Source organism: Manis javanica, chromosome 16, assembly GCF_040802235.1.
Source record: "Manis javanica isolate MJ-LG chromosome 16, MJ_LKY, whole genome shotgun sequence".
Taxonomy (NCBI): Eukaryota; Metazoa; Chordata; class Mammalia; order Pholidota; family Manidae; genus Manis; species Manis javanica.
The window spans coordinates 3,981,753-4,008,369 of NC_133171.1; the positions used below are offsets into that span (position 1 = coordinate 3,981,753).

General features: G+C 40.8%; 1 protein-coding gene and 1 long non-coding RNA gene across 4 annotated transcripts in view; one reads left to right on the forward strand and one right to left on the reverse strand.

Moving 5' to 3' along the window:
- The window catches only part of LOC140846881 (uncharacterized), a 44,176-nt gene extending 41,227 nt beyond the window's left edge, over nucleotides 1-2,949 (forward strand). The window contains exons 2-3 of the long non-coding RNA XR_012126377.1: nucleotides 797-902; nucleotides 2,660-2,949. This is a non-coding gene — a long non-coding RNA (uncharacterized lncRNA). The remainder of the gene's footprint in view (nucleotides 1-796; nucleotides 903-2,659) is intronic.
- Nucleotides 1-26,617, reverse strand: part of GCNT2 (glucosaminyl (N-acetyl) transferase 2 (I blood group)) — a 111,981-nt gene that overhangs the window by 83,306 nt on the left and 2,058 nt on the right. The window contains exons 1-2 of one of the 3 annotated variants that reach the window (XM_073225028.1): nucleotides 4,135-4,214; nucleotides 635-796 (exon numbers count right to left, since the gene is read on the reverse strand). The gene's annotated coding sequence lies outside the window, so the exon portion shown is untranslated. Of the gene's footprint in view, nucleotides 1-634; nucleotides 797-1,229; nucleotides 1,437-4,134; nucleotides 4,215-26,617 lie in introns of those variants that run through there. The other 2 variants (XM_073225027.1, XM_073225029.1) reach the window with 2 other exon arrangements.

Below are 26,617 nucleotides of genomic sequence, written 5' to 3' on the forward strand. Positions count from 1 at the left end.
TTGAAACCACAGTGCTGTATATGTGAAACCATCATAAGATTGTATACCAATGATACTATAATTTAAAAAAAAGTTCATTGCCATGCCCAGAAATGAATGGGACTGGGGAGGAAAGGCAATTAAAAGCTCCTCACCCCCAAACTCACCCCTCAAGAAAATGACACAGTCACCACCTCCTGTGAACTCTCCCTATTCCTCCTGCCGCCTTCCTGCGTGAGACACGCCAGTCAGATTATACATCTAGAATTGCACTGATCAGTTTTGTTTCCTTGGGTAGATAGCTCCACAAGGACATGAAAGTGCGCCTTGCATGCACCTAGAAGGGGCACATGAGCACAGAGCTCGCTATTTCCTCCTCCAATTCTACCTCCCACCAGCCTCTGCACATAATAGGCAATCAAATATTTATTGATCGAGTGCTTTCATTTTCATTTCCTGTTTCTCTGATCACGTTAGTGTGCAATTTCAAATATTAATGATTTGTGATCTGTGTATCTGTGGATGTACCTATTTTTTCCAATCCATCTTAATTTTACAAAGACAACATACTACAGATAGCTTGCAAACACAGTGTTATCTTGTCCTGTTCTCTCATGTACCTCTTACCCACAGACATACACGTTCTGATATTTACCAAGAACACAGGGGAGATGCAAGTTTGCACCTTGGATTTTGCACATATCACAGCATAACATTTTCCAGTTGTGCTCCTCAGGCTTCACTGCGCATCACCTTCACCGTCTTTACTTCAGGATATATGACTGTTGCTGCTGTTTGTTATGTTTCCCCACCGCAGCTGAAAGCAAATGCATTCATGAGATGGTTGCCAACTCTGTTTTGCAAGCTTCAGGAGCACAGGAAATGATGAAATGAAAGGACCAAGGGAAATTCTCCAGATCTAGGTGAGTCAGTCCTCCCTTGTTTTAGGAATCAGATAGTACAATGTGATTCAGATGCATACGGTCTTGTCTATATGACCCCCAGCCCCCCGCCAAAAACAGAATTCAGTGAATCCAAGGACCTCTTTACATAACTGTCTTTCATTTGTCTATCTAGAATTCTTTCAGACAAATCATGTCTTCACTACAGAAGTCATATAAGAGCCATCATTTCTGAAATGATGACTAAGATTTCTCTAATGTTTTATTTTATTTTTAATATCCCTCTAGGTAGCCACTGTCCACAACAAAGTAAAAGGACTAGGGATGATCAAATGAAGGCATCAGTACCTAAATATGCTTGTTTAGGCAAGTCAAATCATTTTTACAGCTTTTTCTCCAAGTATATCCAGAAAATTCCATCAGCTCTTCCTTTGTTTATTTTGGCTGTCACCTCATTCTCGGCTTGGTTCCATTCCCGCAGACATTTCATGAGTAAAAGCATCTCTAATCATTTGCCTGCTCTTCTCTGACTTAACAGGCTCCCTGAATTTACAGCTGCAGGGTAGAGAACATTCACAATTTAGTGCTTTTGCTGCAGGGGAGTCCTTAATTGTACTGGGGAGGGCCAAGAGCAGGCTGTCCTAATATATGCCACTTGGCATATTGATTATTTTGAATTAAACTTACTTTAGAAACAAACCAGTGCAAGAATACTCTGACCTCCTTTGTCTCCATAAAGCAGGAATGTGAAAGGTACCCTCCCTGAACCAGGAGGTAAAAGCACAGACACCCTTATCACAAGAGACAGGGGATTCAGAGCTGAGAGGGCTGCATAAACAAACCTTAGCTTTACTCATTTGCTACCCCTGCCCAAATCCTGTTTAGAATTCCTTACTAATCGAAGCTCCCGAAACATAAGTTTTCTTTGTCCTGTCAATTTCTTACAGATATTATCCTTGTTTAAAAAGTATCAAAGCTGCCTTGGCCATTTCTTTAGGTCTCAGTTTTATTACTGGGCCTCTGCACACATGTAATTAAGCTGTTTTTTTACCTCCTGTTAATCTATCTCATGTCAGTTTAATTTTTAGACCAGCTGGAAGAACCTTGAAAGGTAAGGAACATTTTTCTCCCCCTAACAGTACCTCACCTGAAATGCTATGAGGCCCCACTGATTTTGAGCTCTGGAAACATTCAAAATTATTTAAAATTGTATCTTCGACAATGCTAGATGCTTTTAAAGAATTACTGTCAATCTTATTTTTTTTCCATCAACCCAGTGTATCTGATGCTTACTGTCTTGGTGGTCACATGGCTAACATAGGAAATAACTGGTTTTCCTGACCCTCCTGGCTCTGCTGAGGGCCTTACACAACATATCAGTAATAATTCTAGTAAATTCAGGGCTCTATGTTCGTGCATTTGTGCAAAATAATAGAAGTTGGTAATGAGTGACCAAAACCAGCAGTGTGATTCTCCACCCCAGCTTGAACATTAGATCCAAATTAATAGCCCGAATTCTAGGATGAGGCACTAATCAGGTAGAATTGGGTTCTAAAGAAACAGACTTGTGGCTTGGTCACTCAGTAAATGGCAGGTGTATATGTATGTTCCAGAGTTCAAACTTCACTTGCTTATTTCTATGTAACATGTATTCTCATGAATTCTCACTCCAGGACATAAACTCATTTTTATTCCATTAAGAAAAATGCACATAGAGTTTAATCTCAACAACTGACTGTGGAAAAGGAACAGAAAAAAACCGCTTCATTTTCCTACAGATGCAGATACGCCTCCCGTCATCCTCATCTAACATTCTGGGGCCATATGAGACCCCGAGCGCCTTTCACGTATTCATTTCATCGTCATGTCACCTCTGTGCCCAAGTTAGAAACCAGGAAAGCCAAATGGAAATTTTACCAGAGTCTACGAAAGCCCGGTGAGGGTGCACGGAGAGAGCAGCTTGGATTAAATTGGTTTTAAGTGCACTTGACCTTTTGTGCTTTCTCAGTCTCCGCTGTGTCCCTGTCTGGGATCTGTCTTCTCTCCCTCTTCTTTCTTTCTCCACTTATTAATACATATACTATTGTTAAATTTGGTACCCTGTTTTATCCTCATCAATATTTTTTCATCACCACCGGAAGTAGTCTGAAGCAACAGGGCATGAAAAAGCCGAGAGGTATGGCAGGAAGAGCCCTGGATTGTTTATCAGAGAGTCTCCAGTTGGACCAACGCCACTGCTGGCAGCCTGGAGCCCCTGAATCAGATACCTGATCTCAACCTCACAGCTTTCTCTTGGGTAGATTTGAGAAAACAACCCCTGCTGGTGCTGGGGGGCGGGGGGAGGCTCCCGCCCCCACCAGAGGCTTTCTTCCCAGCCCCACAGCTCCGAGTCTTGGGTTTTCTATTCCAAAATCAAGACAACACCAATCTTCTGGTGGAGCTGGGATGATTCCAGAAGTAACACACATAAAGCACCCTGCTCAGGGCTGGCCGGGGACGTCAGAGCTAATTTCAGATCATGAGGGAAGCCATGGGGAAGAAAAGCAGGCAGTGAGAAAACGGGAAGGGGTGTGATAATTTAACACAAAGTATCTGGAAACAGGACAGCAGGAAAATGCATGAAAAAGCTGGTTCTTTTGAGCAGTTAAGTAACTGTCATTGGGGCAATGCAAAGCTGAGGCAAACAGCTGAAGGATGAACAGCACCTCAATATTAGATAGAATCTGAGTCTGGAAGGCACTTTCCAGCTGCATCTGCACAAAAGATACCTGGCAACCCTTGGCTTTTTGAGCCATAAGCTAAAGGAGGAAGCTGAGCCCAAAGACCTCTGTGGTTTAACAGTCTACCCTCTCTCTGCACAGAAAGCCCTCAGCGTTGAGTTTTGGCTGCATTTTAGAGGTTGGGTGTCATGGCGAGGGGAGTAGGACAGTGGCCCAATCCCAGTTCCAGATTGGCTTTTTCATGTTTCTAGATATCCGTTCTTTCCTTCCTCTGCTCCACTCCTCGGAGTCTTTGATCTGAGTTATAGGAACTTAAGGTCACTGCTGCAGCCAGTGTTCCCACGACAAGGGTGACCAAATCACTGAGAGTCATGTGCTGAAAGAATGCAGCCACCCTTCTTCTAGCTGCAAGTGCTGTTCAGTCAGGACAGAGGGCAAAGAATCCGACCCCCTCATCTGTAGTGTGCCCAGGCACAGGAATCACAGTGTCCCTGGTTCTTCAAGTCTTCAGCCAACAAGAAACCCATTCATACCTGTTCGCCACAGGATGGGGAAGGACTTCTCTCCAAGAGATGACCGTCAAAGGCCCACACCGAGAAAAATAAGGAAAAGACAAAAGTAGCTTTGTGTTTGACAAACCCTGAATTTACTTAGTAAATCTATCTAATTCTGGAATATATTTTTGTAGAAGCCGTTTGCAAATCACCCCATTACCTTTCTAGCCAGTCCAGGCCTTCATTTTCAGTTTTACCTATTACCAAATAAAGTTCATACCTCACAGAACTATTGCAGGGAGTGACTAATTAAAGTGGCATTTTAAACACCAGACAGTGCCAAGTACTTTATTAAATTCTGGAAACATTTTACCCTTGCCTGCAGGGTACTTAATGTACACCATTAAGCTAGAAATGAACATTGTCCCTTAATAAAAAAAAAGTAAAAGCTGCACTGAAATACATATGGATACTAATGATTTAACAAACAAGACAAATGAAAAATCATAGTCCTCAGTAAGTGCAGCACAGAATGAAGTAGGATACTAATGTGTTCTGTTCTTTGAAAAACCTTTAAAAATAGAAATCTCACGCACTGTGATCAAATGATTCATTCACTTATTAACAAACTTTTGTGTCCTTACTTTATGCCATACACTGTGCTAAGTCCTGGAAATACAAAACATAAATGCAGCCCAAATGAGCACAAGCCCTCTGGGTCTTAAACTGCTGTCGGGGATTGAAGGCTGGTTGCTGAGGCCGGAACACTGTTTTCTCTCTCATCGCCTCCCTCCAGCAGTTTTCCAGCAAGCCGGCCCCTACCTATCTACCTACCTACCTCTCTTCGTTCCCAGGATGATAAAGTTGCCCCAAAAGAGTCCTTCTGCAAATACTCTTGAAGGTAAAGGCAGGGTAAGTGCTTAGAAGTAGAACACAAGCAGGAATGTGGAAGTGTAAAGTTCTGTTTGCCTTTAGTTCCCCCTTCCCCACCCTCCAACCAAAGGCCTGGCCTTTGGAGTCTCAGAGACAGGGAACCTTAGAAGGATTTGCACCTGGAGTCTTAATATCTCAAGTTACTCCCATCCAGGTGCTGCAGAATATCAGCTTACCCTCCAGCATGGTTACAAGGAGTTGCACAGGGAACTAACTGCCCCGATGCCCCGCATGTCCCTCTAGGACACTCCTGCAGGACAAGGTAATCATTCCCAGGTACTTTCCCGAGACTACCTTCCAGCTCACCCATTCAGAGGCTGCTTTTCCCAGAGAAGGAACCTTTGGATTCCCTTCACAGACCCTTTGTGCTTAAGGTTCACCCTGAAATTTGGTTCCAGATGGGAAACCCTAGAGCCTCAGATCAGGAGGGACGTTTAATAGATTCAGATCTGTGTTCTTCCCAACCGCCTGCCCACCCAGGAAGGGAAGTCACAGGGTGGAAACAGGATGTGTTGGGGGAGCGTTGCGTATTTCCTTCGGTCCTTGTCCCCACTGCAACAAAGAATTGAAGGGCAGAGACACAGTACTGAAGCAGAGTAAAAGTTTTATTTAAAGTCACTTAAAGAGAGAAACAGTACAGGCCACCTCAGGTAAGAGAGGTGCCCTGAAAGGTTGGAGGGAGGAAGTTGAAGATTAAAAGGTTACACACTTAGAAAGTACGGGCAACCTTAGAGGAGCGCCCTGAAAGGTTGGGGGTTCCCCCTTTTAAGGATTCTTCAGGAATGTGACTGAGGACTCGGGGTGCAGACTTGGTAAGTGGTCTTTGAATTAGAATTCTTCCTGGGTATTAAAATGCAATCTTATTTTTAAGATGGAATCCTTCCTGCCTTTTACCATGTTGTTTATGGTTGAGTCTGCTTGCTAAATTAGTTGCCTAGGTTGCAAACTGTAAGAATAGAAATAGGTTAGCATAAGCATAGCCATCTTAAAGGCCTAGAAGCCATTTTCTGAGTATGTGACTTAGAAAGAAAAACTGGAACTGGGTAAGGCCTTGAAAAACAAGTTAATCATGAACACCGGGTGGTGGGCAGCTATGAACCTGGGTCAGCTAACCTTGGTCAGCTAATCTTACATACCAAGCTTATCGTGCAGAACCTCCCTGACAATTGAGGAGTGGTCTTATCTTGCTCCTGCCTAACCCCAGGATGTATGTCTTGCAAGAATAAGGTGCAGCTGTGGAAAATTACTATGAGTTAAGTGTTTTGAAAATGCTATATAAACCCTTGGCTTTGAGTGCTTTGGGTCCTTGTTGAGACCCGCTGTGTCGGGCTGACACTTGGACCCCAGCTAGCTGGCTGAATAAAGACTTTGCTTGAATTTACATCTCTATGCCTGTGTAGTTTGTTCTCTGGAGAAGCCTCGGAAGCCCGGACCCTAACATTTGGGGGCTCGTCCGGGATACGAGCGGCTTCCCTGAGAACAAAGGACAGCTGGAGGCATGGTCTAATTGTCCGGACGGGGCAGTGTAATTCGAGGGTCACCCCCTCGTGTCTGCATAAATCCATTATAAAGCAGGAGTCGCCATCCCGTGTATGGTCTCGGGTTAGTGGTCCCGAGTGAGGAAGTCCAGGCTGGTAGTCCCGGCCCCCAGGTTAGCGACCCTGGGTAAAAGCCCAGGTAACCAATCCTGGCCCTAGGGTCCGAGTAACTCGGCCTTAGGAAGGCAAATCCGATCAGCAGAAAACTGGCGCCCGAAGAGGAAAAGATTGAGCTCGTCACCCTGCGGCAGTCTGAGTGGACGCCCTTCGGGACAATTACGAGAGTTTTTGAGGACCCTGAAAGTGGTGAGTGTGGTGCGCACCAGAGTGAGAGAAGGACCGGTCCAAACGAGTGCGATCAGATGTGGTGTGTGTGCTTGGTGTTATCATTATTGTTTTACTGTATTTTGGTTTCGGTTTATATTTTTTTTGCGCTTCTCATTTTAAGTTTCCTTGTTCTAAGGTTCTCCTGCTCTCTCCGTTTCTCCTTTCTGCCACTACATCATTCCCCGCGGGCACGGGTCGGGCAATTAAGAGCCATTAGGGCGCCCGCTGCTAGAAGACTCCCGTGACAGAATAAGGGGGTCACAGCCGCGAATCCCAGATAAATTCACGTCCCCCGTGGAAGGAAAACTGTGCAACGACAGGCACTCGTTCACAAGCACATACAACAGTCATTTTGTTTGAAGTGGCATCTTCATCCTTCGCCTTTGTCTCCCTCATATTGTTTTTCCTTCTTCTTTCTCACCATGGACAGACTCAGACGACCCCCTAAGTGTGTAAATGAATATATCTTTCTACCTCCGGATGGTATTCATGAAATTGATTTAAAGACAAGCGCTTGTGAAAATTGGGTATTCTAAAACTTCCAGAAAACCTGATAAAGAGTGGTAAGCATTAATGCTAATTTGAGTTTGCCTGAGGCGGGCATGTCCTTGTGGTTATCAGCTGCCTAAATTTACCTGAGGTCATTTAAGTCATGTTATCTGCTAAATCTTTTAAGAATAAAATGCTTAAAAGCTTGGCTTTGTCTAATATTCAGTAAAGGTCTTGTAAGTAATCTAGAATAGTTGTTACGAATGAGTGAACTAAATGAGTGTGACAAGTGAACACCTTTTTAATTGTGTGTTACAGTGTGTATACCTACCTACTGCCTGAGAATCTTTGTAGTAACCTAAAACCTTAAAGTTTTGCTAAGTTAAGAAGATATACTCTATGAGAGATTGTGCTGTAAAGCTCATGGTTACAGAAATTATAAAATGTGTTCATTAATTTGTCAATCTAAAGAATGTTAGTTTAACAATTTACAATAGCCTACTTCTCAGTGTTCACTGGAAATTAAAGTTTCTAATGGTTTTAAGTTCTAATTAAAACTACTTAAAGTAATAAAACATTTCTCTATGCTAAAAGATGTATGTTTTAATAAGAAAAAGTATAAAGAATGAAAACTCTTCTGCATGCTAAAGAATGTGTTTTGTGATAAAAGAAAGTAACTTTGTTCTAAAGTACAGCTATTCATTTAAAGAGAGAAAACAGCGTGGTGCCTTTTGTTGTGGAAGATCCGCTCAGCCTGTTGCTTTGGGAGGAGGGTCAAGATGTTTAGAGATAAGGTGAGATAAACCCAGTCAAGCCGCAGGCAAGCCCAGGCATAATTCTCACCGGTTTATGTGCTTGAGACCATGGGGCAAATGAAGAATAAATTACTATATTCTTACAGATATAGTCGTGCCTAGTGAAATTAAAGCAAGTGAGTCTTGATATCAAGTGCACAGCAAAATTAGAATCTCGTTTCCAGTTAAACAGTTTTCTTTAACTGTTAGTCTGCTCTTAATGCTGAAAGATCAAAGCAGTTTCTCATGCTTAAAGTCTCAGTGAGTTGCCAGAATATTAAAAAAAAAAATGAAATCGTAATATTAAAAAGACTAAAAGCTAAAGTTTGTTAACAACTGTATAACCTTTATTTGCCTTTGAAATATTTTGTTATTGAAAATGATTGCATGGCCTGAGAAATTGAATTATTTATTCCATGTATTTTTATAAGGGGAAAAATCTCTAACCAACAAATGATTAAAGTTGTTACTGATTATTTGTTTTCTTAATTTATCCTAAGCAGAATAGTAACAAAGCTTTTTTCAGCTGATTAAATGCACTTAGTTAACAAACCAAAATTTATTCTTAAAAATTAAACTGTAGAATCTGGACAAGATTATGTTTCTCCCAGAAAAACAGGTTTCACTGTAAAAGTTTAGATGGACAAATGTGTGACCACTTTTGAGAAAGGTTGTAATAGATTTTTTTTTGACAACCACCAGGTCTTCTTGTTTAATTTATATGCTGTATGTTTTAAAAAACATGGGGGACTCTCCATATTTTTAATGCAAATGATCTTAGAGCTTTTAATAGAATTTGTATAGCAGTTTATATCTACTATTAAAGAGTAAAACATTCTTGAAGCTTTCAGAGAAGACCTGTAGACTTAAGCACTTTCTCTGCTTTTTTTTTGTATCTGGTCTTGGACACTTATGCTAAGTTCAAAAAAGTGCTTTTACCTCTAGTTAACTCTGATATTTTCCAGAGGGCCCCTGGAACATGTCAGAAGAATTTTTTCTCATTAGAGAAAGTATTTGACTAATTTGGCTTATTTATCTGATGTATATATATATATATAAAAATATATATATATTTACCAGGAAATCACTGTCAAAGAGAATGATGCTAAACTTTGTTACTGAATGTTTTGTATTACAGAAATATCAGAATTTCCTTATGTCAACTGTCTTACAGTAAGCTCTCATCAGATCTTTAACCATTGTCATTTGTAAGTCTTTTGTCATTTATAGTATTATCCCTAAACTGGTAAAGAACTGGATTTCAGCAGAACAAGTATTAGTTACATAAGATTACATAAACTAAAGAAAATAATTTTGTGTCTTTTTGTTTCAAATGTTGCTGATAAAGTGTTTTAACCTTGTTCTCTTAAACTGACAACAGTTTAGTAAATGACTATCTTTATGAGCAGAATTGAAACATCCTTCTCTCTACCTGATCCCTCCAGAGTTTAAAAACTTTCAGTGACTGTTTTTGTATTCCATGGCAGTATGTTTATTTGCACGAGTTCAATAAGAATCTGCTTTCCTTGTGAGAAGACTACTTAAGAACACTGGTTATACTGCCAGAGCTTTGACTGGAATGTCATACCTGAGAGACATGTGCATGGACTCAGATGTGAACAACTTTAAAGAACTAAGATTAACTTTATAAAGCCAACAAAGCCCCTTAGAAGAACTGGCCTGGTACCTTGCTTACGGAGTTCCCAGCAGCCTTACCAAGTGAGTAAAGAAGGTCACTTCCTGGCAGGTGCAGAGACCTCGAAAAGAGAAGAATTCATCCAAATCTACAGGTACTGCAGGCAAAGCCTGATGGCAAGTCTAGCTTGGCTGTCTGGCCTCAAGAGAGAAGCCTTTAAAAGTTCAATCTGAAATTCCTTACAAAAAGTTGCAGCAAAGCATATTTAAAAGAGCCTGTGTAATCAATTGCTCTTCTTGCTGCACTTGTGCAAATGATCAAGCCAGCTGTTAATTATTTTCTTAACCTGGTTACTTCTAATAAAAATGAGGGTGATTTTAGAGAAAAGTATTGTTTCAATAACGGCAGCCTCCTTCCAGAATAGAAAATCCAACTCCAGATGTTGCTACATAACCTAATAACACAATTTTTTTTATCTTGCCTAGAAGCCACAAAACTGCAAATAGTAATAGAAATGAAACCCAGAATAGAAGCGCCAGCCTTCTGAGGCCCTCTCAACTGACCAGTGATGGAGACCTAGCTGCACCCTTTACTGCGTCCCCTTCTCAGCACGAAGCAGCCAGAGCAGTCGTCGCCCCTTTTCCCTAGTAGCAGCTAGAGTCCCTATCTGTAGAAGAGAGAATGAGACAAAGATCAAGACTCACTTTATCCTCTGTAAATAAGCAAAGAACCTGCATTGAGAGAGTTCCTAAAACTTACACCTCCCTCTGCAACAGGACAGTAGTAATCAGCACCACCCCAGCTTATTCTAACAGGTGCTGGGCCTGCCAAACCGGAGTCACTCCATGTGTTACCTTTATCAAAGAACGCATTAGCACCATGCAAATCATAGTGTTGAGACAGAACTATCAGTGTTAACCAAACAGATGACCCCTAATTTCATGATTGAAATAGATACAAGAAGAAGAGGGGAATGTAAGAATAGAAATAGGTTAGCATAAGCATAGCCATCTTAAAGGCCTAGAAGGCATTTTCTGAGTATGTGACTTAGAAAGAAAAACTGGAACTGGGTAAGGCCTTGAAAAACAAGTTAATCATGAGCACTGGGTGGTGGGCAGCTGTGAACCTGGGTCAGCTAACCTTGGTCAGCTAATCTTACATACCAAGCTTATTGTGCAGAACCTCCCTGACAATTGAGGAGTGGTCTTATCTTGCTCCTGCCTAACCCCAGGATGTATGTCTTGCAAGAATAATGTGCAGCTGTGGAAAATTACTATGAGTTAAGTGTTTTGAAAATGCTATATAAACCCTTGGCTTTGAGTGCTTGGGGTCCTTGTTGAGACCCGCTGCGTCGGGCTGACACTTGGACCCCAGCTAGCTGGCTGAATAAAGACTTTGCTTGAATTTACATCTCTATGCCTGTGTAGTTTGTTCCCTGGAGAAGCCTCGGAAGCCCGGACCCTAACACAAACTACTTGATTAGAGCTGAAGGAGAAAAAATAAACAATATTTAGGTAAAGTTAAAAAATAAGCTGGGCCTGCATGATTAACACAATAAAGACATGGGCTATTCTGAGGTATCTTCCTTTATCTAGGGAATATTCAAACCTTCCAGGCCAAGCTGCTCCTGGCTTTTGAGTTTAAACTGATTGAAACTCTGGGTCTTTTCAGTGGGCTTTCCTGGCCTTACTCTCTTTCTGATGCCGGGGTTCTCGTTCACAAAGCCGAAGAATGAGCTTCACAAACATTCAAGGTAGGAGAACAAGGTACAGGCTTTTATTTATAGATAAAGTGGGAGGAAAGAGCTCCTGGTTCATGCCAGGAGGGGACAAGAGAACCCATAGTGGTGTGTTGTCTGGGGGGTTTTATAGGCAGTTGAGGATTTTTTGAGAACATAATAAAAAACTTAAGGCTGTGGACTCGTACCACCTGCCCTGCCCTCAAGGTGGGCCGGGTTGTTGTCTGTTTGCTAGGGCTGTTTACAGTGAAGTCACGGTTATGCTGAGATACCCTTGAGGAACACTCAAACATTCCAGGCCAAGTTGCTCCTGGCCTTTGACCTTTAACTGATCGCACTGAAGATGTCTATAGTCTTAGTCTGGTATCTTTCCCTAGAGAATTAGTATGACCTTGACTTTGCATAATGCTTAGCACAGAGTTTCAATAGGGACTTCTTTGCCCATTGTTACATTGCTCTGACTGTAAATATTCCTCCCTGATTTTCCCGGAGGCCCTCACCCTACTCTGACTACACCCACGGTCCCTGTCTCATTTCCACCCCACTCATATCTATTTTCCTGCCTAACAGATTTAGTAGGAAATGGGCTGGGAATTAAGAGGCCATCTCGGAGCCTCCATAATGCAAGTCAGCTTGAGCAAATCACCTCTTCTCTCTGAACCTCAGATTCCACCGAGATCAAGCAAATAAGAAAGCCTGTGTATGCTTCCCACTCTTCCAGGGATGATTTATGATTCACATTTCAAGGAACAAGCTAAGTGCTATTATGTACCCATTCAGGTTCCTCTCTTCCCAACTTAGAAAATTCAGTGGTGTTTTAAAAACAAAATTTGCAGTGAGGTCAATAAAAGCCAAAGAAATTGCAAGTCAACAGTTCTTAAAATGACTTCTTCCTGAAAAGGCTAAAGGAAACCCAAATGTTTTAAGTTTTCTTTGGAGTGTTGGGATTAAGGGAAACTGTCTTCTATGTACTTTTTCCCATTTTTCCCTATTTTCTAAAATGAATGACTTCATGAATTATTTTTCTAATTGAAAGAGAAAAATTGTAATTGCCCTTCCTGGCTCTCTTTTCCCTCATCTCATGCTGTCGGACTGCATGTGTTAGGCCCAGATCTACCATTCAAAGTCAATTTCTTCATGGCCTGGCATTCTGTACTATTTACAAAAGTATAAAAAATAGAGATACCAGTCCATTGGGATTTTGCCAGAGAGGTAAGTAAAATGTCCTGTATGAGTCTACATCTTTTTTCAACAAAGGAATAAAATCATCAAGTATCTATATTTGTATATACATCAGTGTTTTGCAAACCTTTCTAGAGTTTGAAGATGGAAATAGGGAGAAGGAGCAGCTATTCTGAAGATTCATGAATAGGTCCTCCCATTTTGAAAGAGTCGGTCAAGCCAAATCATCTCAGCAAAGCCGATCCCCCATTCCTTGTCAGTTACCTAATTATTTTTCTTTGTCAATTATCTAACTGTTTCACTGTCCCCCTTAATGGATTGTGCCTATTCAGATCACCTCAGTCCTTCCCTGTTCCTGATGGGCTTGATTCTTTTCTCTAAATACACTTATCCTTTGCTCTCCTGACCGACCCAACCTGCTGTTCTCCATAATTAATAAGAGAACATTTAAATTCCAAGCCCACCACAGAGAAAACTGGCAACCCAAATAAAAATGGCTAATATCCACTTTTAAAAATTCAACTTCAATGAATTGCAAATAAAAACAAGAAGGCAGCTCTTTTTCTCTTTAATTCAAGTAGCTTTTCAAAAGAAATAGAATATCTGCCTTCAGCAGAGGTGTGATGAAATAAGCCCCTTCTTATTTCATGTGGCTGCAGGCTGGTTGAAAACTAGACGGTATTTTGGAAAGCAAATGAAGGACTTCAGTGTTACTCAACATATGCTGCCTGAGAGAAGGGTTGTTTTGAGCTGATGGCACTTGATAAGAAGCAAATACAGGAAAACTCCTTGCAATGCTGTTCTGTACCAGGAAAGGCAGGAGGACTCTTGACACTGATCTTGGCCAAAAGAGCGAAAAGTGATAGGACAATTCTTAGTCACCTGAGAAGACTCTAGACCCTTATGAAGAGGGCACTAGAGAAATTTACACAACACACCTTACTAACTAGCCCTTGTTTCCGATTGGTTTCCTTCATATATCTTACCAGAATTTGTCACCCTTAAAAGTCTAAACTCCTTTCCCTTTGTCTTGTCACTTCTCTACAAACGCATTGTTCTTTGTTAAGATGTTGGGAAAGCCCCCCTTGCCCAACCTGTTTCCACCTTCCCTTTGAGTTACTCATCACTAAGTTTCTCCCACTGTACGTGTGTTGCCTGTGTTAATAAACTCTGTCTGTTATTCTCTTGGTTATCTGTCTTTGACAGTTAAATTTCCAGGGCTCTAAGCTGAAGAATCTAAGAGGGTAAAGGTACATTTTCCTTCTCTACTCAATTTCACAATAGCTAGCAAGAACTTAAAATGTTCCTATCTTTCAGTTTGTTATGTTTTCATTCCAAAGGCAATAATATTAAATGTGACAAAGTTTTATGTGAAATGTTACTTATATTCCATGTAAGCCTGCATAGATTCAATAGCATTGTGCAGAGTACAAAACTAGAAATGAATGCTCAACAACTGAGGAATTGGAAAGCAAATTATGGGACAGCCATACTATAAAAAACAATGTAGTTGTTTCATAGTTTCAAGATGATAAGGAAATTATTCTCATTTATTAAGTGAAATTAGCAGGAAATAAAATTATATAATTAGAGTTATATTTTTCCCTTTAAATACTTTCAGATACTGACCCATCGCTGTGTTGGTTTTCAGGGAGAAATCTTGCCCGCAGGTGTTGAGGGTGTCCTTCCACAGAACTCTAGAAGCTACAGGGTCTTCCAGGCAGGGCAGGTAAGGTGAGCTGGAGCCTGGAAATCCCTGCATAGACCACAGGCTCCCTCTTGGGAGCAGAAAGGCATTTGTGAAGCAGCTTCACAACCTTCCTACTGCGTCTTTGAAAGCAGAGATGGCTTATCTACATCAGCCCCGCAGACATTCTGAGGTGTGTAAATACCTAAGGAGTCTTTCAAATGCAGCAGTCTTTGTGGATGACCAGGACATATGCCAAAAGGAACTCAGCTTCGTCTTTAGACAGAGGTTTTACTATGTAGTGATTTTGGATCAAGTCTGTTGGCAAGTCATGTTTCTTAGTGGTGTTAATGGGCCTCTTGGCAGGCTGCCCCAAATATGCCACTTGGCCAGGTTGATTATTTTGAATTAAAGTTACTTAAGAAACAGCCAGTGCAAGGACACCCTGAATCTCCTTCGTCTCCCAGAAAGCAGGAAATAAATTCCTCTTGTGAAAGGCACCATCCGTCTAACAGGAAACAGAGAGAATCTTATCACCAGAGATTTGGAATTAAGGCTGTATGCGCTGCTGCTTCCCTGATTTACGCAGCCAAGCGCAAACCTCTCTGTCCTGTCAATTCATTGCAACTGTTTTGTTTCTTTGTTTAAAAGGTGGAAAATCTGACTGTTTTGGTTACTCCTTTGAGTCTCATGTTTCTAGGAACTCCTATCCATATGAAATTAAATTTGTTTTCCCCCTTTAATCTGTTACGTCCATTTAATTACTAAACCTGCCACAGAACCTAAAAGGGAAGAAAGGAAATTTTCCCTCCCCTACAGTGTCGTTGGCCTATTTTTATCCAAGAAGATTTTCTTGCCTGTCACAGTCATGTCACAGACGTCTGCAAAGACTGCAGATTGAGTTTCCCACCCACAGGTATTTTTGCGGGATTCAGTTCTTGGTATACACGAACAAAAGGCTTATAAGAAATGGCCACAAGCCCTACAACAATCCCAAACAACTTCTGCTTCATTTTTCTTACTATCTCTTCTTTATCTGTCACTTGCTGGACTTCATACCATAGCTGAAGCCGGTCTTCAGGTCCATCCCCAGACTTTTGGGGAATCTAGTCCTACTTCTTATTTTGAGCAAACAGAGAAATATTGCCATTCACTTAAGAGACAGGAGATCAACCATGAGTCTTCATATCAACAGTACCCGGAATTGCTCAACAGCTGTTTTTTTCTTTACCTAAAAATAAAATTCAAGAATTCATAGACTTTCTGGAAGTTCTATTCATGGAACTGCTATTCACAGAACTTCTGGCTGGAATGAATCTTGCAGATTATTCAAACTCACTCAATTCGCAAATGGAGACCATGAAATGAGTTAGAGCTATATTCCATCATGCTCTTACTTGTTTTCTCAATGACACCTGGGAAGTAAAAGCACTAACCCTGTACCCATTTTGCACAGGAGGAAATGGGAGCCCACATCTATGCTGACTTGCCCAATAGCCAACAATGAGTTGATGGTAGCATCAGCTCTCAAGCCTAACTCTCTGCCTCCATGGGCCTTCACCTGGAATGTTCTCTCCCCACCCTTTCTTGCTGAGCTCCTCCAATCCATCAGCCTCTATGTGGCACTGCTTTCCTGGTGTCTCTTCCCTGCCCTGGATTAGGAACCCTTCCATCTGCTCTAATAGGACTTTGTACCCCTCTAATTGCCTGTTGGTCGGCCCCGCCGCTAGTCTGTGGACTATTTCTGTGTGCTGGTGACTGTATTTTCAGCACCTACTTTATAGAAGACACTCATCATTGAATTAAATCCACGCACTGCTCTTCCCTTGATACCAGGAGTCAGCGAAACAATGGTGGAGGGGGCAGTGAGCTGGGCAGCCCAATCTGGCCCATCACATAATTTTGTACAGTTTGTGAGCTAAGAATGGTTTTACATTTTTAAAGGATTGAAATAAAATCCAAAGACATGAAAAATGTTGTGACACAATGAAAATTATGTGCAATTTCAGTGTCCATAAACAGTTTTACTGGGCCAGAGCCACACTTCATCTGTTACAGCTCGCATATGGCTGCTTTCGCACTGCCACAGCAGAGGGGCTAGTTGCAACAGAAACCATCTGGCCACAAAAGCCTGGTGTACTTACTATCTAGTCCTTGACAGAAAAGATTTGCTGATCCCTCCCTTTAATTACTGCTGCCTCTGCCAACCATATGTTTTCCAGATTTCCTCCTGAATGGTAGAATGACATTCATATTTGGTAGCAGGGCATGGGCTTCAAAGAGAGATTGTGTGGTTTTGGAACCTGGTGTTGTTGCTTTCTAGCTATGTGACCTCGGGCCAGTTGCTTTACCTTTGTGTTCAAGTTGTATTGGCTCTTAAATAACAATAATAGCAATACGTTGTTTTGCAAATTAATATGAGTCAGTTAGATGAATGCATTTTGAACAGACTTTGACACACAAAAATACTCCCAAATGCTAGCTGTTATTATACTCCACATATAGTCCCTTTTAGAGTTTACCTGCACTGCTAGCAAATTGGAATCCATTCCTGCTTTCAGCCTGAGTCCACTGTGGGACAATCTGGCCAGATACAATGGTGCAGCATGGTGACCCTGTGCGACAGAGCTTGACATGTTCCCCTTGCCTTTTGAGGGTTGTGAATATCTGGTTGAAAGGTGGGGGGACATTTCATGCCATTACAGCATTTTATTTCCCACCTGACCAGGAGCAACTTGAAGGGAAGAATGCATCTTTGAAGACAGAAGGAGCAGTTCAAGGGGGCATTTGAGGGGCACAAAAAGACCTGCCTCTCTCAAGGTTTCTACCCCACCAGCCAGCCAAGGTTTCCACAGTGACACTGAAGGGGTCTCATAGGAGGCCAGTTGTTTGAGTTGGAGAAGGCTGACACTAACTTCTCTGTATCTCACTGAGCCATTAGTAACCAAGGACAGTCAACAAAGTGTCTGAAAAAATGGGACAAGAGTCAGGTTAGGTGAGAAGGAAGAAAAACAAGCAAGGAGCACAGAGTGCTTTGGGGATCCTTTGGAATGTGCTGGAAGGGAGGGCAGCCAGGAGAGATGATGAAGGAAGTAAGATACAGGTAATGCACCATCACTCACATTATTCATCTTCAGAATTAGAGACGTCTTAAAAATCAAATTTTCCCCAATGTCACAGGCACACTCACATCAAAATCAAGTAGTTTCATTTTAATCCTTTTCATGTAATTTGACTATCAAATTTTTAACTCTCAGTATATTTTTTTTTCCAGAAAACTTAAATGGCTACATAAGAGAACTGCCAGAACTTGCTGTCATTTCACAGTGGAAAGCTGAATGCCATCCAGAGAAGGCAAGCAAGTTGCCTGAAGTCACACAGTGATGGAGCACCAGACTGGGAAGTAGCAGCTGTTCACTGTTGGCCCAATACAGTAAGATGCTTCCAAAAATCTTTCCTTCCTTTTTCCAGTGGAGAAGACTTCAGAACACAGAATTTTACAAGTGTATCTTTAGCCCAACTCACTATTCAACCAAAGGAGAAATTAAACAAGGGATGAGACTGTCTTAACTTCATGAGATTTGTTTTTACATTCAGTGTCTGCTCTCAAAACATAAGCCAGAGATAATATTTGTGCTTTTAAAAGAGGCTGGTAAAGGTGGAGAAAGACAAATACTGAATGATTTCACTCATTTGTGGAGTATAACAACAAAGCAAAACTGAAGGAACAAAACAGCAGCAGACTCACAGACTCCAAGAAGGGACTAGTGATTACCAAAGGGGAGGGGTGTGTGAAGAGGGAGGGGAGGGAGGGAGAAGGGGAGAAGGGGATGGAGGGGTATTATAATTAGCAACACAATATAGGTAGGTCAGGGGAAGGCAGTACAGCACAGAGAAGACAAGTAGTGGCTCTAAAGCATCTTACTACACTGATGGACAGTGACTGCAATGGGGTGTGTCGGGGGGACTTGATAATTTGGGTGAATGTTGAAACCACAATGTTCCTCATGTGAAACCTTCATAAGATTGTATGTCAATGATACCTTAATTTTTAAAAAAGAGGCTGGTAAAATATTTGCACTTTGAAGGACACTGTGAAAATGCTCATTTGGGCTGATCTTATCAGAATTAGATAAATACATGCAAAGCACAAATGACTTTGGAAACTTTGTAACCAAAGCCAATGGGTATATGCAAAATAAGGGCACCTGATTCTACTAACATTTATATTTATGAATGTCCTCTAAATCCTTCATTATCTTCTGTAAACAACCAATAGTTTATTTCTCATAGAAACAAGAGTTCACCCAATACATCAGCTTATTTTCAAGCACTTCCTCAATGTCTCCACAATGACATTGAAGATTTGCTCAAGTATGTTTTTATTGTGATAGAAAAACACATAACATAAAATTTACCATCTTAACCATCTTTTATGCATATTGTGCAGCAGACCTCTAGAACTTTCTCCATCTTATGTAACTGAAACTCTGTACTCCCCTGCCTCTTGGTAACCACATTCTTCTTTTTGTTTCTATGAATTTTACTGCAGATCCTTCACATAAGTGAAACCATGCAGTACTTGTGTTTTTGTGACTGACTGATTTATTTAGCATCATACTCACCTAAAGCTTTTTTTAAAAAATTTTTTAAGGTATTATTGATATGCACTCTTATGAAGGTTTCACGTGAAAAAAAACAATGTGGTTACTACATTTACCCATATTATCAAGTCCCCACCCGTACCCCAATGCAGTCACTGTCCATCAGTGTAGTAAGATGCCACAGATTCACTATGTGCCTTCTCTTGTGCTACACTGTTCTCCCCGTGATCCCCTACACCATGTGTACTAAACATACTACCCCTCAGTCCCCTTCTCTCTCCCTCCCCACCCGCCCTCCCACACCCCTCCCCTTTGGTAACCACTAGTCCCTTCTTGGAGTCTCTGAGTCTGCTGCTATTTTGTTCCTTCAGTTTTGCTTCACTGAAGCATTTTTGACATGCACTAATCTATCCAGCAAACATCAGGTGAGGGCCTCTGACTGGCTAACATTCCCCAGAACTGTCATTCTGCAAAAATTGACTTGGGTGGACTTAGAGGGTATTATGCTCCGTGAAATAAGCCAGGAAGAGAAAGGCAAACACCATATGATTTCACTTACATGTGGAATCCAAAACCAAACAAATGAACAAAACAGAAAGACTCACAGACACTGAGAAGAGACTGCTGGTTACCATGGAGGAGGGGCTGGGTAGGTGGGTGAAATAGGTAAAGGGGATAAAGAGACACAAAATCTCAATCATAATATAAAGCAGTCATGGGGATGAAAGTACAGCCTGAGGAATATAAACAGTAATTCGGGGTGAGAATGTAATAGTGTAGATAATTGTCAAATTGCTATGTTGTATATCTGAAACCAATGGAATAGTATATATCAACTCTACTTCAATTTTGAAAAAATCCAGAACAAAAAAACCCAGACTTGTTAAACAATAAAACGGTAGTTTGGATTTGCAAAGTGTTTTCCCACAAAGCATGTCATTATTACTTAAAGCAGGGTTACTCACCCTCAGCGCTGCTGACATTTTGGCTGGATATTCGATGTTGTGGGGGGCTGTCCTGTGCACTGCAGGGTGTTGGCCTTCACCCATTAGATACCAGTCACTTACCCCCATTTTTGACAATCATTAGTCTCCACTAATGTCCTCCGTGGGGCAACATCGGACCGATAGCTAACTTCTAAAAGCAGGAAAATGAAGTTAATGCTCTGTACTTCATGAGGTTTGGCTAATGGCTAGTACACAGCAGACACTAACTGAGTTATTATTTAACTACAATATCATATAAAAGATGAAAGTGATCAGTTGGATATTGATTATGACTCAATGTGATGTTGGACAATCAAGCTTCCCTGGATGGAAATGAATTTCTAAATCTGGCTCTACCTCTAACTTGCTGTATGATGTTGGCAAAATTACTGAGTCTGTCTCTATGGGTCTCGGTTTCACCAACTGCTAAGGAGAATTACATAAACTTGCCTGTGTAATTTACAAGGTCATAGTGAGATTAAAATTATATAACAAAAGGAGAGTACTTTGAAAGTATAAACTCATACAAATGTGAGTCACTGTGGGAGGAAAGCCTAGGAACTTGGCTGGGAAGAGCAGAGCGTGAAGGTGTACGAGGTTACAGCAGAAAACTGCAGTGACCTTCCGGGAGCACGCTCCCAAGGTTGAAGTTTAACTATGGGAGTTGGGCTGTTCAGTAACAAATGTAGTCTTCACGCTGCCCTTAGTATAGGTACTTCAATAGAACTTAACTAACAATGCCTGGCATGCTATGCACTACACGGATCTGTAATAAAAGCAGAACCTGGGTGTCACAAGGCGCTTTGGTGCTTGTAACCTGCCTGGGTCTCCTCTCGCCTTCTTTAAGCGGATGCCCTTCCACACCGCGGGACCGGTGGAAAAGCAACAAGTCATTTCTATTATGATAGGAATTTTTTGTAATATCTTTCAAGAGAGAGAACTCATATTCCATACAATTCACCCATTTGAAATGTACACTTCAGTGGTTCATAGTATATTCACAGGGTCGTGCAACTGTCACCACTATCTAATTCCAAAATATTTTTATATGAAACCAAAGAAACCACGTATCCAGTCACCACCCTAACTTTGCACCACATTCAGACCCTGGAAGTACACTAATTTACCTTCTGATTCTACAGATTTGACTATTTTGTACATTTCATGCAAAGGGAATATGATATATATTTTAATGCACGTAATTTTATAATCATTCACACACGAATATTTAGCTCTATTTATTGAATGCCTTCTCAATGCCAGGGATTGAGTTCGACACGTGCTAAGTGCTTGGAAGACGGAAGTGAGAGACTTGTTTCTTGCCACGTGCGCGCGCGCACACACACACACACACACACACACACACACTTATACACTGGAATGGTAACAGTGATTATCTCTGAGTTGAAGGATTGCAGATTATTTGTGTTACTGTTACTCTATTCCAGAGTATGCATTGCTTTTATTTATGGGGACGTATTTTGTTTAGTCTCGTTTTGAAGAGCTGAATCCTGGCATCCAGAAATACCAAGGTTCAAGCTGCCTCTGCTTCAGGAGCCCTGCAGTGCGCTGTGTGTGGTGCCCTGAGAACCCGCAGTGTTTCAAAAATACTACAGATCTGAAATTCCCAAGAGAAATACTCCTAGACTTCTGGAGGCAATACACTAGTGAAAAGAAAATAAATCGCATCGGATATTTTTATCAAGTTCTTTTCTGTGTTCTGGGTAATTTGATTTAGTTTAATGAAATTAAGAGGTTAGTCAGGAAGAAATTAAACACCATCTTTCCTTCTACATATCCTTTCCAGAGCCAGGAAAGATTGGTGGGGGGAAGAAGCAGTCATTTCCTTCAATTCCTCATCTGCCCTCTCCTTGACTTTGACCTGCTGCATGAAGCACACAGGCCACTGCCATATTTAATATCCCTTCTAGGTCAGATGCTTATAAAATGGAACCATGGACTGTTAATTAAAACAGTGCTCCAGATCAGTGTCTTTGTTTGGTTTTACTATCTTATATTTCAACTTTAAATGAACTAGTAGTAGTTGTCGATCAACTTTGAGTATGGAGTTACTCTGCAAAGAAAAGTAATCTAAAAAATATAAATCCCTCCCCGCTTGAAGACTGACAATTATAACTCACCCATGAAAGGTTTTGAGATACTGTGCAGTAAAGGAATTTACTTAGCTGTGTTTAATCCAGTAGAGTCCAAACTCATTTTTTTAGCACTTTATTTTTTACTTTATTGTGGTAAGATATACTTACATTTAAATGTACAATTCAGTGGCATGAAGCACACTCATAATGTTGCACTACCATCACTACTATTCCCAGAACTTTGTCATCATCCCAAACAGAAATTCTGTGCCCTTCAAACGATACCTCCTCATTCTTCTCCCCCACCAGCCCTGGCAACCTCTGTTCTACTTGCTGTCTCTATGAATTTGCCCATTCCAGATACCTCACATCAATGCAATCACACAATATTTGTCCTTCTGTGTTTGGCTTATGCCACTTAGCATAATGTTTTCAAGCCCATCCATGTTGTAGCATGTGTCAGAATTTCATTAATTGTTATGGCTGAATAATATTCCATCATATGTATATCACATGTTTTGTTTATTCACTCATCTGTTGATGTACACTTGTGTTGTTTCAAGTGTCCATCTTGAAACATTGGTATACAGACATCTATTTGAGACCCTGCTTCCAATTCTTTTGCATATATATATAAGACTGGACTTGCTCTGTCCTATGACAATTCTATATTTAATCTTTTGAAGAACTGCCAAACCGTTTTCCATAGCAACTGTACCACTTTACATTGAAGCCAGCAACGCACTAATTTCTCCACATTCTCACCCACATTTGTCATTTTGCTGTTTTGATAATAGCCATCCTAGTGTATGTGTGTCCAAGCCCTTTGCATGGAAGGAACTAGTTAGTGTTCCAAGGAAGGCACTTGGACAATGCTGGGTGGTCCATTCAGCAGGTGTGATATATTTCATTCCAGCAGAGGAAGTGAGTATAGTTGGAAAAAATCACAGTGTTTTTTTTTAAAGAATTCTCAATAAGGGTTTTGCCTCAGTTTTGTCAGGCAATTGACACCAACATATCCAATATTTTGATTCTTATTTTTGATATTACATGTTGCTTTTTAAAATATGTTCTAGGCTAATCTCTTCTCATGCTGAAGCCATGTGACATAAAGGGCAAATACATGCTTGTGTGCACATGTGTTCACATATGCACATGTGTGTGTCCACATACACTCACAGGCCCTCTTTTTCACTCAGAGAAATGAAAAGCATATATTTTTTCAAGTCAGGCATTCTAAGTAGATGGAGCATTCCCACCTTGATTTTGAGAAAATTTTAATTTTTTAATTAATTCATTTCTGTATCATGCAAATTTGTTGTAATGAGCAATTGCCTTTGAAATGCTGAAATTTAAGAGCATACTTACAAACAATGTATAGTCCAAAAGAGAAATTAGAAAGTACTTTAAACTTCATGAAAATGAAAACACAACATATCAAAATATGTGGGATTCAGCTAAAGAAGTGCTTAGAGAAAATGTGTAGCACAAAATGCCTACACTAGAAAAGAAGGAAAGTCTCAAATCGGTATCTTCAGCTTAAACTTCAGCAAATTAAAGAAAAAGTAATAAACCCAAAATACACAAAACAAAGAAAATACTAATGATAAGAACAGAAATTGATAAAGTAGAAACAGAAAATAATAAACATAATCAATGAAGTCTTGTTCTTTAAAAGGATCAATAAAATTGATAACCCACTAGACAGACTGATATTTAAAAACAGGCAAAAAAAATTTGAAAATTTACCAAAGATAGCATATGGGAGGTAAATAAGTATATGAAAAATGCTCAAAATCATTATTTGTTGCAAGTTAATACAATTTGAAATCACAATGAGATAGCATTATATTCCCACTAAGAGAGCTGATATTAGAAGACTGGCCGCACCAAGCGTTGTAAGGTGGTGAATCATCTGTACATTGCCTACATTGTTAGACATGCAAAGCCATCTAACCAATTTGAACAATAGTTTGATAGTTTCTTAAAATGTTAAATACACATCTTTCATAAGAGACCCCCATCCCCCTCCTAGCTACAGTAGATTCTCATAATTGGAAGTAGTGATTTCTATGAAGCTGCTGCAAATTCTGAAGTAGCTGAGCCATTTCTCCTCCCCCTCCCCCTCTCCCTGTAGGTTATACAAAATGTGTAAAGACATATGTGAGTGATATATAGTATATCTCAATCACATGGATTATAATCTTAAATCCTAAAGAAAACTCACCTTGGTAGATTCTGTTTTCTTTATTTTACGAAAGAGAAAACCGAGGTTCAGAAGTGTTAAGTGACCTGCCTGAGGCCACTCAGCTAACAGGTGCCAGAGCTGGGATTCAAACGGGATCCCGCGGGCCCAGAGCCAGTGTGCTCTGCAAGGCACTGCGCCCTCCGTCTCCATGCCCCGGCCATCCCTGTGTTACAGCGGAAGGGGACGCCCTCCGCCTCCATGCCCCGGCCATCCTGTGTTACAGTGGAGGGGGACAGCGCACCAGAGCACTCTCTTGTTTGACCTCAGCTTGGAATGGGAGAGTTGGGCTACTCAGATTTTTTGCAGCTCTGCACATGTGGGCAATGACCACAAGTGCTGTTTTTTACAAATTGTATTGGGTACAAAGTATTGATTGGTGATAAATTTTAGAGAGCAGGCTAATTTTAAAATACAGAATTGGTGAACAGTGAGGATCGTCTATATTTACTCAAGAGAAACTAAACCGTTTTGTGCATGGCTGCTCAGGGCACCTTCAGTTTCCATAGCAATAACCCAAATGTCCATCAACAGCCATTCTAGAATGGATTAAAAAATCATGGTATAGACATACAATGGACTACTTCTCAGAAATAAAAAGGATTGAACTATTGATACATGCAAAAGCATGGATGAACCTCAAACATTTATGCTCAAAAAAGTCACACCGCAGAAAGTGCTTACTATATGATTCCATTGTTATATAAATATGGAAAATGCAAACTAATCTGTAGTGACAGAGAGCAGATCAGTGGTGTCCTGAAAATGGCAGGCAAAGAAAGGAGAGATTATGAAGAGACAAGGAAACTTTGGGGGGTGCCTGATGGATACATGTTTGGTATTTTGATGGTGGTGATAGTTTTACGGATATAGCAGTATGTCAAACCTTGTCAATTGTACACTTGCAGGCAGTTTATTACGTTTCATAATTGTATCTCAATAGTGCTGGGCAATGGACCTGACAGGAAAATGGGTGGTTATAGTGATCTATAGGATAGTTTGATACTAAAGTAACGCACATTGTATTTTTCTCCTGATGTGCTAGGTATAAACATATTGAATGACACGGGATATTTGCAAATGTGCTGGGCATTGTTTTATGCTCTCCACATACAATAAATCATTTAAAACTCCCAGCAACTCTATGAGAAGGATACTATTGTTATCCGCACGAGAAAGCTGATTCAATGAGAGGTCAAGTAACTGGCCTAAGATCACACAGCTCAAAGCAGGAGAACCAGGGCTCAAAAGCAGGCAATTTGGAGCCAGGATCCATGCTCCCGGCAGCTGTGCTGTGCCATTTCCTTCTTGAAGCAAGGCGACTGACATTTACTGAGTATCAACTACATACCCAGCATTGTGTTTATTACTTCTGCATTCATTGCACAACCCAATTCTCACGATTGCTCAAGAAGAAATTATCATTTAATTTTTTAAGATAAAACTGCTTAAACTCAGATCATGTTCCACTGATTTGGTGCATGAGCATAAACCTCATTTCATCTGCCTCAATTTCCATGTCTTATTCATCTATTTCCTCTTCACCTCCTATGACCTATGTCCCCAATTTAATCCCTAAATCAGCTATGAAATGGTAGATACATTCTCCCTCACATAATATAAAGAAGTGGCAAATTATAAACAGGGTGGGATGGAGCTGAGTGATCCCCAGTTCTCAAAAATAAAAACAAAAACAAATCTAATTACTCTCACCATGGGAGGTAGAGTTAATCCCCCATTCAAGGGTAGCCTGGATTTAGCAACTCACTTTCAAATAATAGAGTTTGGAAAGAGGAAAATCATTATTTTAGAAATCTAGCAAACATTACCTTGACCAAGTGATCAAAGTTAACCCGTTGGTGGTGTGGTGTGGATATCAGGGCCCCCTGATAGATGTGCTAAGGGCATCTCCCCTCTGTGCTGTTCTGCTCCCAAAACTCATAATCAGCCTATAATCTTGAGAAAATATGTATCTGATAAACCGAAACTGAAGGGCATTCTAGCAAATACCTGGCCAGTACACCTCAAAACTTTCAAGCTCATGAGAAACAAGGCAAGCCAGAAACTGACACAGAACCAGGGAGACAGAGAAATGGGGTGACTCAACACAATAAGGTGTCCCTGGCTAGATCCCGGAACAGAAACAGACATTCATGGAAAAACTGGAGATAGCAAATAAAGCCTGGAGTTTAGTAGTAATGCATCAGAGTTAATTTTTAGTTTTGACAAGCATGCCACAAAGGTATGGGGAGATAATAACCTTAGGG